Genomic DNA, 6,350 nt, shown 5'->3' on the forward strand with positions numbered 1-6,350 from the left:
TTGCAGGGCAAACACAGACACACTCACACCGGGGTCAAATTTCTCTGAAGCCAATTAACATTGTCTTTGGACTGTGGGAGGAAACTGGAGCACCCAGAGGAAACCCACTAGAACAAGGGAACAAGAACTTCTAATAGCTTATGATTCTGGTTCTCTATTATCCTCATTCTTCTTGATCTCAGTGCTGCTTTCGACACTGTTAACCATGACATCTTACTTTCTTGTCTTGAGACTGTGTTTGGAGTTTCGGACACTGCTCTAAAATGGTTCAAGTCTTACAGTACCTCACCAATTGCTGTCACTTTGTTGCTCTTGGTGGATTTAGGTCTGAAATTGGTCTTGCTATGTCTGGTGTTCCTCAGGGCTCAATACTGGGCCCCTTACTTTTCAGCATTTACATGTTTCCACTTGGTCAGCTTTTAAGATCACATGGCCATGAACTATCATTTCTATGCTGATGATACTCAAATATACATCTATACCAAACCTGATACTAATTTGGCTGTCTCTATTCTATTTACAGTAATTGCATCTCTGACATTCTGTAAAAACTTGGATGATTCAAAATGTCCTTCGTCTTAACAGTGACAAGACTGAAGTCATGCTTATTGGCACCCCCCATCAACTGTAAAGCCAATGCTGTAATCCTATCTGTGGATGGGACTGTACTTGAGCTTCAGTCTAAATTGAAAAACCTTGAGGAGATATTTGATTCAGGCTTGACATTCAACCCACATGTAAAGAATATTGTCAAAACATCTTTCTTTCACCTCAGAAATATCGCTAGACTACGCCCTATATTATCACTAACTGTGGCTAAAAAGCTGATCAACACATTTTTGTTCTCCCGAATTGACTGCTGTAATGCACAACTTGCTGGGGTATCTAAATCCACATTGAACAAACTGCAGTATGTCCAGAATTCAGCAGCCAGAATCCTGACCAGGTCTAGTGTAAGTGATCACATTACTCCTATCCTGGAGTCCTTGCACTGGCTTCCTGTCACGTTTTGTGTCGACTTCAAAATCCTCATGCTCACCTATAAGGCTCTGCATGGCTTGACACCTCAGTACCTGTCAGCTATTATCGCCCTACTCCCCATCTCGCAACCTTTGCTCTTCTAATTCTGGTCTCGTAACTGTCCCCCATGCCCTTCTACACTCTATGGGGGACAGGGCCATCTCCTGTTATGCCTCAAAGCTCTGGAGCTCTCTCCCAAAGGATATCAGAAAGTCACCTTCTGAAGAGGATGCAATCCTTGTGTGTATGAAGCAGGCGTTTCCTTTATTACGTATCCCGTATACAAGAGCCAAAGCCGATGAAGCACTGACTCGACTCATTGATACAAAAGGACGCTTTTTATATAAAATCACAAACAGAAAACCCACCCAGAACAGTTTCAGCACAATTCCGTGCCATATATGGCGTAAAGCCAAGGCTGCTAACCTTGGTACGTGATAAACTGTAAGAATTGTAAGAATATTCCTGGGTTGCTTTAATTATCGTTTAAGCAGACATTATGTACTACTTGATTTTGTTAATCATGGCTTAAGCAGATATCAGGCACTCTCAGTTCTGGTCAGGCTGCCCGAAGCTGGCTCTGCCGTCACATCCCAGGCGCGTAGCCAGCTCACACTTAAGTTGCAGTTAGTAATTTTCCATTATTCTAGCAGGATAGTTAGTAAATGATGTTAGTAAATTATTTAGACAGTGAAATAAGGGAAATAATAAATGTTTGATCCCTCTTGGACATATAGACCTATATAGACATATAGACCTTTTCGATGATTTGTTTTAAAATGTTTGTCTAAATAAAACTATCAGAATGATTTTTGCGGCAAAGTATTTTTTTAATATTAAAGCTGATTTTCAGTTGTTACAATGTGGGGAAAAAAATTAATGGTTTATCCCAGCAAGCAATTGGCACAAGACAGGATATAGCCTGGCCAGAATGCCAGTACATTGCAAGGCAGACACAGACACACTCACACCAGGGCCAAAATTCTCAGAAGCCATTTAACATTGTCTTTGGACTGTGGGAGGAAACTGGAGCACCCAGAGGAAACCCACAAGAACAAGGGAACAAGAACTTCTAATAACTTATGATTCTGGTTCTCTTTCTATCCTCATTCTTCTTGATCTCAGTGTTGCTTTCGACACTGTGAATCAAGATATCTTGGTGGTTCAAATCATTTCAAGCTTATTATTATTATAAGGGGACAGAACTGAAAATCCATGTAGATAGCACCCTGGGAATTGAACCAACCACCCTACTGACTTCCTCTTTCGCTCAGATCTTAACATACTTAGCAGTTGCTATTTTACCCTGTCTTGCAAGTGACTTAGTCATCTTTTCTACAGTGCCTTTGACAAACACTGTGATACTCGCAGCCACTTTCTTACAGCAGCCAAACTATTCTTCAGTTCTTTTAACTGCAAACACCAAAGTCTCACAAATGGTGAGTAGCTAATACTGTACATACAGTACAACTAATACAAGACTCTACAACTTTAATTTTCATGCTATGTCACTTTTTCAGCAACCATCCTGCTAGTCTGCAATACTTTTTTTAATTTAAATGCTCTGTTCTATGGCCTCTCTGTCTTTTCTGTTTTAATTCTCTGGATGTTCAATTAATCAGGATTTATTATCCATCCTCCTTCTCAGTGTCTGCCTGCTTGCATAGTTTTCTTAGTGGTCTTCCTCTTATAAAAGCTTTCTGATATACAGTACTTTTTGTTACGTTTTTCATTTCCTTTATTTCTAGGTGTGCAAGTAGTGGTGCAGATGAGATCCTTCTATTTTAGGCCTCAACTCAAGCCTCATTAGAGTGAGAAAACTACAACGGAAATAAGAGTTTCAGAGCTATCTTTGAGGAGGAGAATAGATGGGGATTATTAAGAGGCCATGATTGTAAAGGCCAATGGGAAATTTGGCCAGGATGCCAGGGTAACACCCCCTACTCTATTCAAGAAACGCCCTGGGATTTTTAATGACCACAGAGAGTCAGGACCTCAGTTATAGGTCTCATCCGAGACCTACTGTACCTAATGGCCCTATTAACACCATTTCCAGCATCAACCTTAGCTTTCCCAGGAGGTCTCCCACCAAGGTACTGACCAGGCTCACACCAACTTACAGTAGCTTCAGAGGGTTGTTAGTTGTGAGTTACTGGACATACTGTATGTGCTGTTGCTGCCCTTAGTGTGAACACCGTGTACAATCAGATTGGCTTCTTACATTCAGAGAAGTAAACTCTTTAGCATTGCAGAAAACACAACATTTATTAATTTTATGTATATACTGTATTAGATAATCAAAAACTGTTTTCTATCTTATTCCTTATTTTCTTGAAAGATATTGATTTAGAATCTGTAAACAAATGTACTGATGCATATCAAAGCAGTCTAAGGTAGTAGGCACATAGTCATTTACATTAGAGGTTTGTTGACTGAATGGTTTTGCTCACTAGGATATCAAGTCATACAATTTTATAGAAATGCTATGTACAAAAAATATTTGAGAATCTGTATAAAAAGCCTTTCAAGAGACTTTGTTTTCATTTAGACAAGAACAGCTTGGATAAGAGCTTGAGTCCTGCTTAAACACTGAAGATGACATGGATGCCAATAGCATGACTGAAGGCCTGGTCTTTTCAGTATGATTTGTGATGACCTGTCTGTGAAAGAAAATGCCCAGAAAATGAGATAATCAGCTCCAGCAATCTGTAGTTCTGTGAGGACAAGCCAGATCACTACGCTGGCCCTGGACCAGATCTGTTTGATCTTTCAGCATAGTTTTCAGACTGCAGTGACTCCAGCATGATTACACATCAGCAGAATGAAACTGGCTAATTGCATGAAAATGACATGCATACTTCATGGCCGTGTAGGGATATCATTGGTTAAATTATCCTTTTCTTACTGTGTTTCTTAAGGTAGAAAACTGGACTTATTTATTTACAAATGAATTAAATATACTTCCTTTTTTCCTTGAAAAAGCTGATTTTTGACAATGTACATACAGGTAGAGGCATTCCGGAGCCATGGTAGTTCAGATGGCAAGGGTGTCTAGCTCCTGACCAGAAGGTCCTGGGTTTAATCCCAGGTAGGGGCAAGTGATTTAGTTTGCTCTAATTCCTTTCAGATTGCTCCCAGGTCCACTCAGCCTGCTTTCCAAGTGAGTATTGGGGGTTAATCCGTCTGGGGGGTAATAGGCTGGCTGGAGCATGGCCCTTGCCACCCATTCCTGATGGGCTTTTATGGCCTGAAAAGGAACCTACAGTACCTACTTACGTAGAGGCATTGGCATGAGTGTTATTTTGATTGTTGCATAGTTTAATGTAACTATAGAGGCACTAGAAGTGAGAAAACATAAGGAGGAATTTCTCTTAAAACCAGAAACCCAGAAATTTGGAACTGGAGGCCAGTAAAAATAACACAACATTCTCAAAAAGTGATCTACTTTCCCATCTGCCCTGATTTAAAAACCATTGATATGAAGTAATTCTACTGTAAGTCTAATAAATGCATAGTCTATAACCCCTTTTTCCCATTTTGTGGTGAAAAAGAAAAATTTAATTTAGATAATTTAGTTAATTAAGATAAATTCATGTGCTCAGGGTATATAAGGGTGTGGCAGAGTGGAGTGAACTGTCCTTTGTGAGACCAGGTATTTGTGCTGGAAAAGGATACAAGGAAACAAGCAATTATGGGTTCATGTTTAGTAATAATAATTTTTTAAAAAATTACAGCAAAACATTCCTGTTATATTTTCTTTTGGTATTGATAATGCATTTAAGTCAAATCAATAGTTTGATCTGATTCAGCATTTTTTAGTAATACTTCACATTCCAGGTTCAAGGCTAATTTCTATGTATTTTGCACCACATGTTGGTAAGCCATTGTTCAGGAAGGAAGAGATAAATTTGTTTTTAAAGCATTGTATGGGAGGCATATGGAAAACACTGCCTCAATCAGAAAAAGCGGCACAGTTTTCCCAAGAATTGCCAAAAATCCTGAGATGCCTTTTCTGAGTAATGGCATGTATTTAAGTTGCAGTCATGAAGCCAGGAAAGGTGAGTGGGAAGAAATGAAAAAGCAGTGCCTTACTAATAAATATTAAACACTGCTTTGGGTACAAAAGATTTAGACAGCTGATAGTAAAATAATCAATTGAGCAATTCACAGTAGTTCCTATTGCTTCCCACTAACATATTCAGTACAGTATATATTGTATATTATTCCACCTTGAGAAAACCCTATTAAATTATATTGCTGCAGAACAGGCCATCAAATAAAAGATTGCATGGTGTTGAGGCTATTAGGGGCCCATTAATAATCTAATGCTGGACACGTGAATACTAAAGGATAGTACTGGTATCAAAGCCAACAAGTGCCAATGGGTTTTTCTTAGCCTAGATTGAAAAATGTATTTAAAGCAGACACCCTTGCCAAGACTTTTGTAGGATTTCTAACATATGATTTCTAACATGTGGTCTAAATGACAGTGGGAACTTTAGGCACATTTTCTTTAGCAGTAACAGTCATGTTGCTAAATAAAATACAGGTACATTTATTAAATATGATAAGCTGAAACAAGTGTACACTCTGTTAGCTACGTCTGAATGCTTCGTTAAAAACCCCTAGGTTTTTTGGAGTACAGAATAATATTTACATTGTACAATAGATTTCTCTATCATGCACTAATGTATTAATAAGAAATATTAATATCCATCCATTTTCTAACTGTTCCGATTGAGGATTGCGTGGGAGCCAGAGCGTATCCTGGAAAGCAATAGGCACAAGGCAGGGTATACTCTGGACAAGACACCAGTCAATAGCAGGGCACACAGACACAAACACACAAAAACCCACACTAGGGCCAAATTTCTTAGAAGTCAAATAACATACCAGTATGTCTTTGGAGTATGGAAGGAGTGCCCAGAAGAAAACCACACAAACTCCACAAATAGCACTGCAGGTCTGGGGATGAACCAGGGCCTCAGTGCTGCAAGGTAGTGATGCTAACCACTGCACCACAATGCTATACAGAAATATTACACCAAATATTACACTAGATAGTTCTATAAAAATTATTCTGATGAATGTTTAAGTCCTTAACCAGATTTTTTATACAGCAACTAAGACTGGTGTAGGCATCCTCTCACGAGACACCAGTAAATGTAGGGGTTTGTGCTTAACTGGGACAATTATTAATTGTAGCAGTAAGTCACAAAATTATTCTTCTAATGGCTATTAGAATCAACCTTGCGGGATAACTCAAACAATGCACACACACGGATACTAATACACGAGAATACATTTATTAATACATCAAATGTGCATAT

The sequence above is a fragment of the Atractosteus spatula genome, chromosome 7 (assembly GCF_055471065.1).
Source record: "Atractosteus spatula isolate fAtrSpa1 chromosome 7, fAtrSpa1.hap1, whole genome shotgun sequence".
NCBI lineage: Eukaryota > Metazoa > Chordata > Actinopteri > Semionotiformes > Lepisosteidae > Atractosteus > Atractosteus spatula.